Source organism: Papio anubis, chromosome 9 (assembly GCF_008728515.1).
Source record: "Papio anubis isolate 15944 chromosome 9, Panubis1.0, whole genome shotgun sequence".
Classification (NCBI taxonomy): Eukaryota; Metazoa; Chordata; class Mammalia; order Primates; family Cercopithecidae; genus Papio; species Papio anubis.
In genome coordinates this window covers 20377222-20390483 of record NC_044984.1, presented here as the reverse complement: position 1 = coordinate 20390483, position 13262 = coordinate 20377222, and positions in this window count along the sequence as shown.

Genomic DNA, 13262 nt, shown 5'->3' with positions numbered 1-13262 from the left:
TTTTTCCCAACTACTTTCCCCTAGCTAACTCATCGACCTTTGGTTTCATCAAGCCATTGCTTCCTCTAAGATACTTTATCTAACATCCTCAAGACAACTAGGTGTCCTCTCTTTGTGTTCCTGTAGCACCTTGTCATCCTCTAAATTTAGACTTATCCCACTTTTTTGTAAATTCTTACTGCCTGACCCCACCACCACCATAAACTCCTTACTTAATCTCAGGGATTATTTTTGTCTCCCTTTGTATCTCCAATGTTTAGTAGGTAGTATATATTCAACAAAAATGTGCTGAATGAAGTAGAAAGTTGGTGCAGTATGAAACTGCCTTGAAGTCCTTCTAAAGACTTCTAGATTCATTGTTCAGGGTCAAGATCCTCCTGTATATTGTGAAAGGGGTTTCCTCTTTACGGAATTCAGTCGGAAGGAAGAACAGAGTGGAATTTAAGCTCCCAGGGGAAATGGAGGGAGATCATTGTCTATGGGAGGGGAAGCAAAGTAGCAGGAGCCTCCTCAAATGTAAAGGAGTAATGACTCCACACTCTCCTTTTTTGTTCCGCTTTTGAAGGCTGGCTTTTTGTCAACGTGGTGTAGGCATAAGACCTACCTGCCTGCCACACTGGCATGAATATCCAACTTTTAGAAATGTCTAAGAGTTAAAGAACTTTCAGTACATCTCACCTTAATGTTGATTAAATTAGATACATATACTGGATATAGGGTGGGTTAAAAGTAAGATATAGGTAACTTGAAACATGTTATCCACAGGGAGGGCAGCAATAGGTACAGGTTAGGGGAAGGGCAACTGCAAAGAAAACTGGGCACCTACAAATAAGGGAGGCCCAATGCCAAGAAGCAACAGAGAAGCAGAAAAGACAGAACTTCAGATCCCTTTTAGCTCTGGTCAGCAAGCTTAGGAGTGAAGAGCATATCAACCTGGTGACTGTTTCTGAGGAGTCAAAGAAATACCAGTGTGTTGCTAAATATTATGGTGTATGTTTATGGGTGGAAAAGAATAGCAGGACTGGAGTTGGCAAAGAAAGGTTCAGAGAAGAAGTGGGACTTACACTGAACCTCAAAGGCCAATAGCATTTGGATAGGTTCAGAAGAAGATGTGGCAAGTCATGTAGGAAATATCCCAAGAACCAAAGGCTTAGTAGCAGGAATGAGCATGGGAAATACAGGAGATGGTTAAAAGGGAAGAAAGAAAGAAAAGTGGTTGGGGAGTTCAAGACTCATCTGGAAAAACTGAAGGAGATAAAGCTATCTTCTTCTATTTCCCTCCATAGTGTTCTTACATCTGACTCCCATACCTGCCTAATCTCTTGAAGGCCATTCCCAACTTTTAAACTACCATCAAAATCTAGTTTTCCATTCTTCTTCAAGTTGATATCAGAAATGTCTAGAATAGGAGTATTGAGGTTACTTTTGAACTGCAAAAATTGGGAATGAATAATGACACTTCATAGAGTAGTTAAAGTTTAATAGCTTTTGAGTCAGATGACCTAGATTCAAATGTGGCACCAGAATTTCTTTGTTGTGTGACTATTCAGTGAATTATTTACCTCATCTGAACCCTAGTTTCCTCATTGGCGAGGTGGGTATAAGATATACTTTGTAGAGTTGCTTTGATACATATGTGAGGCCACATATTTAAACTTCCTAGCACAGTGCGTGCCTCTTAGTAGGATTAATGGTTGTCTGCCTGTGCCCTGTTGAATAGACTATGTTTCTCTGTCTAAAGGATTTTATCTATGGTCATAACCTTGACAAACCTATTATGCTTTTAACTCCCAGATGTCTATGTCTCATGTAATCTACTCTGAATCTTCAAGTCTGAAATTTCTGAAGCATCTTGGATATCTTCTCATTGTTATCTTGGTTTTTGCCAATTCACTGTGAGTACAGCCTGGATTCATCTTGCCCTCGAAACCTCTTCTTTGTTTTTAATAGTTCATGTAACTGATTTACTGAACAAGCTGGACTATATAGGGAAGAAATTAAAGCAAACATTTTTAATTCTCGATAATTTTTCTGTGAATGTATTTTTCTCCTCTAAATTAAATGCTTATTAATTTAGCTTATCTGATCATTCTCAGGTAATAAAAAGTCTGGTACTACGTGTTATCAAAACTCCAGACACACATCCAATTAAAGCCTCACCTAACTACAGGCAACCCTAAATGATTTATTGTTGCTTTCTTGCTCCAGCTCTTCTCCTAACTAAGAGCTCTTAACTTACCCTATAATATTTAGCAACGCACTGGTATTTCTTTGACTCCTCAGAAACAGTCACCAGGTTGATATGCTCTTCACTCCTAAGCTTGCTGACCAGAGATAAAGGGATCTGAAGTTCTGTCTTTTCTGCTTCTCTGCTGCTTCTTAGTTAGGGGCTTTAAAATTGGAGGGTGGGTAAGGAGTAAGGAGAGGAAAGAGCCTCCCTGTTGTTCCTGTATGAGCATAGATGTGCAAACCTACTCCCAAAGGCTGAGGGAGCTGAGAGGCCAAAGAAAAGCTGACAAATCCAGTTTCTTAAAAAGAGATATTTAATAGGGACGTACAAACAGAAATGATGATTCTGTTAAAGTGGATCCCCACATCTGCCCTCCAGAAAATATGTGAGGTTTTAGGATAAAACATGTACAGCTGATCTTATCTCAGACTTTTTTGCAAAACTCATGAATACTAGGGAGTCTAGATAAGAATCTTACTGAGGTAATTATCTATGCTACATGCTTTGTTTCTTTTGAAGGGTTATCTATGCTATGGGCATTGTTTAAGAACCTTGCTGCAGAATACCTTAGTAGGCAGGAATCAAACATCAGTCATCATGGCCGTTGCATCACGCTTGCTATACCACAGGCTGTCTTCCTGTATCTATGAATCAGTGGTGTGGTACAACTGTGAATCTGTGAGAGCTGATTGTTAAAATTTTAGGATTTGTGTGAGTTGATTGTTAGCACAGCTATTGTTAAACACTAAACTGTATAAACATAATCACATAAATTATATTAAGACAAAGGTAATAAGTATTGAAAACTCATTATTTCCTAACTCTTTTGCTATTATCTCTACTCTTGAGGTTATTTACATCTATTGTATCTATAGGTAAAAATATAATGGGGTGCTGCACATTTCTTCCTACTGCCTCATTCAGTGATGTCATGTTCATAGCTTGAAATTGGCCATAATGGGAGTATTTACACCATGGAAAATGGCAGATTATACAAATCAGAGTTTGATTTATTTTATTGTTGATTTTTTAGACTTAAAAAAGTGGTGGACAATAGCAGTGACATGGAATCAACCCAAATGCCCCTCAATGATAGATGGGATAAAGACAATGTGGTACATATACACCATGGAATACTAAGCAGCCATAAAAAGGAATCAAATTATGTCCTTTGCAGGGACATGGATGGAGCTGGAGGCCATTATCCTTAGAAAACTAACACAGGAACAGAAAAACAAATACCGTATGTTCTCACTTATAAGTGGAAGCCAAATAATGAGAACAGCATGGACACATAGAGGAAAGCAACACACATGGGGCCTATCTGAGGGTGGAGGTGGGAGGAGGGAGAGGATCAGGAAAAATAATTAACGGATACTGGGCTTAATACCTGGGTGATGAAATAATCAGTACAACGAACTCCCATGACTCATATTTATCTATGTAACAAATCTTCACATAGATGGAGTCTCATTTTTAAAGATATAACATAGATGGAGACTCCTTTTTAAAAAGTGATGGAGAGAATATTAATAATGAAATTAAAAGTGTGTCGTGTCTGTTGTGGTAGATTGTAGTACACTGTGAATAGCACAAAAAATTGAAGAAATTCTTTTCTCAGAGAGCTGCTATTCAATTTAGCAAAGAACTCACTAATATCAGACAAACAAGTGGACTTGTGACCTATAGTTCCTTTGTTTCACTTCCATCTTACTAGTTAATGTAAATGGAAAAGTCAAGCAACATTCAAACTACACTCATCAATTGCTGTTATAGTTTGGGTAATACAAGGATTCAGCAAAAATCAATGAAAGGATTCTGTGAGAATCAGTTGACTCTATAGAATTTGCATAAAGAGTATTGTATATTATTATTTGTAAAATATTTGCTATGCATCTTTCAATAAAATTTATAATAAACCTATGTATACATACATACACACACATATATTTATACATGCAGTTTTTTGAGACAGCCAGTCGTTAAACATTTGCCGGCACAAACATTAGTTATAATCTAGCATTGCTGTTTTCTTGGTGTGGCTGATTCCAAATGTTGATTCTTTCTCTGCTGGGGTTTTTTATGGGCACATCAGAATCTCAATATCACTGGGGATTTCTCACTTACAGTTTCTGGGCCATTCCTTGTCCAGATTCAGTCCCTTTTCAGATGACACAGGGTCCACAATGGGCTTCTGGAAAACTCACTCATCCTTTGTCCCCAGTAGACCCTGAAAGTGCACACCAAACTAACAGAGCACCTCTCTTCTCCTCTTCTGTCAGAATGTCTAGCTAGCCACACCTCCTTGTCTTCAGTGGAATGAGGTATCAGTTTCTGCATCACTCAGACTCCAGGGGCTACCTGTAAACCTCTCTAAATGGTTCCTTTAACATCCTACTCACTTGTGCTGCCGACAGGGAATTGGTGGTGGTGGGGTGAAACACTTTCCCTTTCCCTTCCCCATGTGCTTCGTGAGCATGTTGGAGCAGGGAGTGAATGTGATGGACGAATGCTGGCAGAACTAATTTTACAGTCTTTCAGCATGTGTTGCCTATGTGGTCTAGTGCCTTGTGTTAAAGGCATTGGGCAATTTGGTGCCTATCATATTGTTTTAAGTTTTTGCAGCTGAATTAACCAGAGAAATCACATTTAACCCCATGATACACCATGTTTGTTTTATAAATATTAAACTTATACCATCTAGAAAACCGAATGCATTTCTTACACGATATTCCCTCAACTTCAAAGTATAGTTTCCCAATTCCTACCAATTCTCAAGTGATTCTCAGTTCCCTCATTTCAGTTTTGAATGTAACTGCACTATTTTTGGTCTTCTTCTCCCACTTAGACTATTAAAATGAGTTCCTGATTGGTCTTTCTTCCTCCATTCACTGTCTTTAAACTTATCCTCCATGCTGCCATCAGAGTAATCTTATAAAAGGGAGATGTGGTTCCTCTGCCTGTCTACCACTTCTGCTTCTGGAACATTCCCAGTTCCCTGAATGCATCAAGAATTCTTGTCTCAGGTAGGGCTTGGTGGCTCACGCCTGTAATCCCAGGATTTTGAGAGGCTGAGGTGGACAGATCGCCTGAGTCCAGTTCAAGACCAGCCTGGGCCATGTGACCAAACCTCATCTCTACAAAAAATACAAAAATTAGCTGGGTGTGGTGGCAAGCACCTGTGGTCCTAGCTACTCCAGAGGCTGAGGTAGAAGGACCACCTGGGCCCGGGGAGGTTGAGGCTGCAGTGAGCCTTGATCGTACCAGTGTTCTCCAGCCTGAGAGAAAGGGTGAGATCCTGTCTCAAAAAAAAAAAAAAGAATTTTGATTTCCTTCATTACAGGCTTTCATGCTCTGCCTATGGAAATCTATGGGTCTAAGAATGGCAAGCTCAGATGCTACCCACCACTCTCAGGGAGAAATGGCCAAATCTGTAGTACTTTACTGCATTGAGCAGTGTTTCTTATGTTAAGTTGGTGTGTCCTTATTGGGCTTCTTTGAGAAAAGGGAATGCATTTTATTCACCTTTGATTTTCTTGCTTATGCCCCTAATCCCAGAATTTAGCACAGCTATTTAAGTAATATATATTCAATAAATGTTTCTTAAGGCTTTATAATTAGCATAGTAAGCACAATCTTATAAAGACTCAGGCTTCATAGTATGGCTGAATCTACGATTGTGAAATATGAATTTGCCTTATGAGATACTGCTGTTCCTTTTTCAATAGCTTGATATGATATTTTGAGACCAGGTTGCTCTCTGTTGTTCTAGGTAGATAAACGTTACAGTCACCCCACAGTATCAGGAAGGAACTCACAGTATCAGGAAGGAACCTCCATCCAAAATTTGATTTGGATGTGAAGATTACTGATCACACACACACACACACACACACCCCATGAGGGAATGAAAAGGCTTATTACTTACATAATGAGGCTTTCTGGGGAGAATAGGACAGGATTATAAGCTGGTACAAAAAAGGCTTGGAGAGCAGAGAAAGGTGACAGGTCCTGTTTTTAAGGAGATTAGGTGATTGAGCTGGGGTAAGAGTTCTGGCACATACAGACCAGGCCTTGAATGGCTTGAAAAATCCCATGGGCACCAAGGGAGGGGCATACTGAAACTTCTCAGCCTGCCCAGATGTGGGGCAGCAAGGGACAGGGGAATCCCGAGGCTTGAAAACTTCCAGCAGTCAAACATCAACAATGGAATCAGGCTCTTTATTACAATAAGAGGCTTTCCTCCTGGGTTTCCAATGCTGTTTGATAGGTTTATAAAATTTCTAAGCTCTTCACAAGTGGTACCATGGAGCTTGATATTTCAATTTAAGTTTCAATCCATATCAACAGGAAATACTCTATTAAGTTGTAAGTACACAAATTCCAAAGCCAAATATAAAATCTTTTTTATTATCCACATCTCATTTCTATAACTTTTGAATCATGATGAAAACTTCTAAAAGATGTCCTTCATAGTATGAAATATTATAAGATAATTTGCATGTACTTTTCTATATCCTCTATAAAGAAATAGATTTACAACTTCCACGCTGTTTTGAATAAAATATTCATACTTATGTTTCATGGCAATCATTCATTAATCGCTATGCTTTCCATATATAAAATTATTGTGACAGCAATTGAAAGAATTATTATTTAATGATCTGAGGCTTAATTATTTTCTATTTAATATATCAGGTAACATTTTAACATCAGTTACATAGAAGATCAGGGAACTTCAGATTTTTTTTTTTCATAAATAAAATCAGGCCAGATATGGTGACTCACACCTGTAATTTCAACACTTTGGGAGGGAGGCTGAGACTGGTGGATCGCTTGAGTTCAGGAGTTTGAGACCAACCTGGGCAATATGGCAAAAGTTCGTCTCTATAAAAAACACAAAATTAGCCAAGCATGGTGGTGCACACCTGTGGTTCCAGCTACTCTGGAAGCTGAGATGGGAGGATCACCTGAACCCGGGAGGGCAAGGCTGCAATGAGCTATGATTCCACCATTTCACTCCAGCTTGGGTGACCGAGTGAGACCCTGTCTCAAAAAAAATAAATAAATAAAATAAACTGTTTTGAGGCTAGTTATTATACTAAAGAAAAAAGAAGAAGCAACACTTTCTACTCCTATTTTTGTTGATTAAAATAACTTGTGTTTTCTAAAAAATAAGATGCAAAGAAAGTAGAGCATAATTTATTCGTAATGAGTAAAATGTTAAATTATGGTGTCAAATGAATGTGGCTAATTTATTTCTGTTGACCGACAGTATTGAAATTAAAGAGTTTTTATCTCTTAATTTTACTTGTTTTGGAAAGAAAAATGAAACGCATTTGTTGTTCCAAATATCACTGCAGTACACGTTAACTTTTTACAGTTTAAATTAACCCCAAACATATGTATATGAACATTTAAATAAATTTTCCTTTTTAATTTTGAAAATACATTCAAGTTGACATGAGATTTTACAGTTTTAGCTATCAAAATATCTTTAATCAGTTTATTTATGCTAACAGTGATGCACATTGAGAATGCTTAACCAAAAGCAGCAAGCTACAAGTGAAAAGAAACATTCTCATTTCATCTTCAAACTTTGGAGATACAAGTCTAACAAATTTCTGGCTTGATTCAGGTCAGGTCATTTAGTGCATAGAGTACATTTAGCAAAAGAGCAGTTAAAAAAACATTTGATATAACAACAAAAATAGTTATTCTTTTGGCTGTGAAATTGCATTCACAAAGGAAAAAGCTTTTTTTTCCTCAATAAAAAGAAATATTTATTTAAATGGACACATCAGCTGACTGTGTTGTGATTTGAAATTATCTAAATTTTTGTCAGTTGACTAACAGTTACAGCATTAGATGTCTGTAAAGAACTTTCTTTTGCCCCAGTCGTCTGCTTCAGGAACCGACACTGTGCTTTTCTGTATTTATTAATGTTACTTGTTGAAGAGGAATGTTAAGTGTCAATTGTTAGATGGTCATGACTTATGGAATCATAATGTAATTACCTTCCTTACACTCAAAGATAATTGAGAAATAAGTCAAAACATTTTACAAACCTAATAATATTGCAAAAACATGAATAACTTTTTGACAATATTCCTATTTTTGTTTTACATCTTTGGTTATGTTTTTTCTCTTTCCTGTGATTATTCTTTTTTTTTTTTACCTGCCCCTAAATGTAGTTGTTTCTCAAAGCCATCTTCTTTACCAAATTTTCTTCTCTTTCTATATGTCCTTTATCTGTACGTTTACTCCTACTTGCCTATCAAATATTCATTATTCCCTGCTTTCTTACTAAAAGAACCCCAATTTTGTTTGAATTGACAATGTGCCATCCAAAAACAGTTGTCTTTCCAGACTCTTTTCGCTGAGGTCGCCATGGGACACAGTTCTAGCCAATGAATAATGGATGGTCAGCCAGGGATTTGGGGAAAGCTTTTGCTCTTTTGAGGCTTTTAGTTCTACCTCTTCTCCTCCTCCTTCTTCCTGTCTGGAATGTGGATGTGAGGTTAAGGTAGAGCGGTCGTCTTACAACCAGGAGATGGCAAGTATGAAGATAAAGGCACATATACTAATGATGTCAAGAGAAGAGACAGAGTGATCCTTCTCTAAAGGCTTCACTGAACCGCTTTTACAAATCTGGATTGTCTATCTCCAGGACTCTTGTTCCCTGAGGCAAATTGCTATATGTTTAATCCACTCTTCCTTGTGTATGGTGATCACTGAGTATAATACTGAGTCTGCTTTTATTTAATTGCCTAAGGATACCTATGCTTGATCAAGCCATATTTATTTCTGTTACTCATTTCTGCTTTCTCTTCAATGTACGATTTGAAAATATAAAAAACTGAAGGCAATATTCTGTATCATTTGCAAAGCCAAATAAATTACTTTTGGTTCAAAAGAGTTCAACGATTTATTCTGACATTTCTCAGTGTGATTTTTCTGCAATCTTTTGCTGTTGGCATGATGTGATTTATAATTTGGGAACCTTGGTGACATTTGATTTCCTTATACCATTACTTGACCATATTGATGCCAATTCATGTTAATCGCTCCTACAAACTTGGTCCAAATTAAGTTTTTTTAAATTTAGGCATGATATATTTCATCAGATGTAGATTCCAGTTTGCCACCTTTTCTCTATTGAGGTTGCTTAGCAGAGAGCAGGAAGCAGGCTACTGTGCAAACTAACATATTTAATTATCTGTGTGTATCTATAGGCATATCTACACCTATGTCTACATCTACATTTATATCTATGTATGTGATTGAGATATCAAATAGTTATACAAATGTAACTTTTTCCAAGGCAATAGCCTTGCTTTTTTCCCAACCACCATGGATTTCTATTTAATGATTTAATGTGGTAAATTTCTAAGTCTGGATACATTTCTCAGTTTCTTAGAAGTTTGTATTTATCAAAATTAACTAAATATGCTCAATAAGCATGTTTTAATTTTGTAATCAAAAAACTAATGAAATGAATTAAGAGAATTACATTTGGGCCTTGCAAATGCAAATCAGTAAGACTATTCTAATGTTATTTGAAAGTTTTAAAATTGTTACCTTTTCACTCATTAATTTATTCAACATATATTTATTGAGTACCTGCTATGTGCACCTAGGATATATCAGTGAATAAAACAAACAGAAATTTCTGCTGTACAAGGGAAAGGCAGTCAATTAAAGAAATTAATGAATACACATGGTTGTATATCAAAAAGTGCTAAGAGTATGGAAAACAATTCAAAAAAAGAAAGTGGGATCCATATGTGCAGAGTAGAAAATTTTAAATAAGGTCAATAGGTAGATTTTATTGAAAAGATGATATTTGACCTATGACATGATGGAGGTGGGAAAGCCATGTGGAGTCTGGGGGAAGAACTTTATAGATGGTGAGTAGGGGTGGGGTGGTGGGCAAACAGTTAAAAAATGATAGCATTTCTCACATGGAGGAGGCCAATCTCGTTGGACCAGAGGGTATGATGGGGAAAGAAGTATGATATGACGTCAGAGAAGATCAGGGAAGGAGTGGGCTGATTAAATAGACATTTGTAGGCCATGTAAGAACTTTGGCACTTATTGGATAAAACAAGAAGTCACTGTAGGACTTTGAGTGGAAGAGTGACATGCTCCGAAGAGCATAAAACAAAAAAAAAAAAAGAGAGAGAGAGAGAAGATGCAGCAGGTAAGACGAGATGGTGACTTGCACAGGTGACAAACACTTAGATTCTGAATCTGTTTTGAAGACAAAATCAATCAACAGGATTTGAGGAGGTTGACGATACAATTTTTAGCATCTGTACTAGATAGTTCTAAAACTATCTAGGGATGCTATTAAGTATTATGCCAAGGCAGGAGACATAAACCAGAATTGTCCTGGACAGAAAGCCATTGTATTCATTTGTGCCCTTGAAAAGAACATTTTTCCCTCTTTGCAGAACAACTTCTACTATCCTTCTCTCTTAAATTCACTTCTGTCAGGCTTTGCCTCCAGAAGCCATATAAATAGATTGTTTTGCAGTTATTTGTACTAGGGCAGAAAAATGTCCTCTGGTCAAATGAAGCATTGCATGCTGGGAGAAAAAGTGCTGAGAGACAAGGAAAAGTAAGTATTGTCCCAATGTTTCTGGTTAAGAAGACAGAGAGATAATATGCCATCTAGTGAGATAAGGAAACCTGCAGGTTGAGCAGGAAACAGGGTCTTCTTTTGGGGGAAAAGGGTCAGTGGGGAGAGGGAAGAAGGGGGAAAGTAGTCTTGTTTTACGTATGTTGAGTTTGACATATTCATTAGAGATCTCGTGGAGCTATTGAGTAAGCATGTGAAGGAAGTTCCGTAATAATGTCCGGACTGGATATATTGATCTAGGAATGGTGACCCTATAGGTCGTATTCAAACGTCATTAGACTGGTTGAGATAACTGAAGAAATAAATATAGATGGAGTAGAGAAAACGACCAAGAAGTGAACCATGAAGTATTCCAGTGTTCGAAGATCTTGTGGAAGAGAAGGGTCCACCAAAAGACTCTGAAAAAAGGAATCAGTAAGATGGTAGGAAAACCATGAAGTATGGTGTGCTAAAAGCCCAATGTTGAAAGTTTCCAGGAGAAGGGAATGATAGACTTTGTCAAATGCCACAAAGTCAAATTAACAGTGAGAAACATCTACTGGATTTAGCAATGGAGAAGTCATTGGTAAGGTGACTATATTGGTTATAATTCAAACTTGACCTTTCTAAAACAGAAAGAGGGAGAGTATTAATTATGATGGCAAAACCATAGGCATAAGACAAAAATGTCTGGGAAAACTGAACATAAGGTCACCCTAGTCATTAGTGACCTTGAAAAAAATTTCTTTACCATTTGCAGAAATATTTTTTTTTCTTCTTTTCTTTTAGATCCACTTGAGTCAGCCTTTTGCCCCCACGATCCACAGAAATAGATGAGTTTTGCTGTTATTTATTCTAGATCAAAAAATGTCTTCTGGACAAAAACATTGTTGAATGTTGGGACTACATTTAATTTTATCTTCTGCTAAATTTTGGTGAGTAAATTTATCATATTTAAATATATGTGAACACAAAAAAAATTTTACTACTACTTCAGTAAGAAGGTTGGTCTGGTTTATCTAGATCAGAGTTCAGAAAACATTTCCTAAAAAGGTCCAGATAGTAAATATTTTTGACTTTATAGACCCTATGGTATCCCTTCTAATGATTCCACTCCATCACTGAAGCATGAAAGCAGCCATAGGCAATACATAAATGAATTAACATGGCTGTTTTCCAGTATAACTTTGTTTTTTGGACACTGAAAATTGAATTTCATATAATTTCTGCATGCCTTTTAGAAACCAAACTTTTTATATTGAGGTAACTGAAGATTCACATGAAGTGGGTAAGAAATAATACAGAAAGATGCATGTACTCTTTACCCAGTTTCCCCCAGTGGTAACATGTTGAAAAACTCTAGTTCAATAACAGAGCCAGAATATTGACACTCATACTTGCGAGGTACAGCACTTTTCCATCACCATAAGGATCCCTCATGTTTTTATTTTATAACCACGTCCATTTCCCTCCCACTTGTGTGCTCTTTTCAGTTCCTAGTAGCCACTTATCTGATCTCTGTTTGTATAATTTTGTCATTTAAAGAATGTTGTATAAATGGAATAAGACTGCAAGTAACTTTTTAAGATTAACTTGTTTCACTCAGCATAATGTTTTGAATATTCATGTTGGTTGTTGTATGTGTTAATAGTTAAACCCTTTTTAATTGGCTTTCTCTGACAATGACTTTTGTAGGGCAATGGATGACACCACCACTTAAGTACCAGGTAAAGGTTAAAGTCTCGATTCTTTACATGGCCTCCATTGGTAGCTAGCTGGTGTGGGAGGTGGGGGCCTTCTCTTTGTTACTGGGAGGGGATGGGTGTTCTGGCTCTTCATGTGGTCTCTTCAGTGGGAGCTGCTTCATTACCACTGGGCAAAGGTGAAAGTCCTGACTCTTCACTAGGCTTCTTCTGGCATCACCCAGTAAGGAAAAGGTACTGGGTTGGTTAGAAGTTTAGGCTCACCATGTGATCTCCACTGACATTCTGGGGCTGGGGGGCTCATACTGGTTAGCAAGGATGAAGTTCCTGGTTCCTACTTTCACTCTTCTGACAAAACTGCAGGGAGGTGGGAAGCAGATACTGGACTGCCTTGTTATAGCCTCTCAATAGTAGACATCTAGGTCCCTTATTCCACCATTTTGGCATTAAGGGGGGTGAGACCACTGTTTTTTTCCTGTGATCTTTAGGACGAGTGGAGAGATTATTATCCAAAAAATTTTCCAGTGCAGGTAAACTGCCCCTTTCCTGGTCCTTTGGCTAAAGAAACCAAAGAAGCTTTATTTACTGGTATTTCTGGGTTAAATAGTAAGCAGAGTCTTCCTATGTTTGATTTTATATGTAATATCCTGAATTATTAGCCTTATATAATGGGAGAAATAGGGAAAAGTATATCTATTTCAACTTC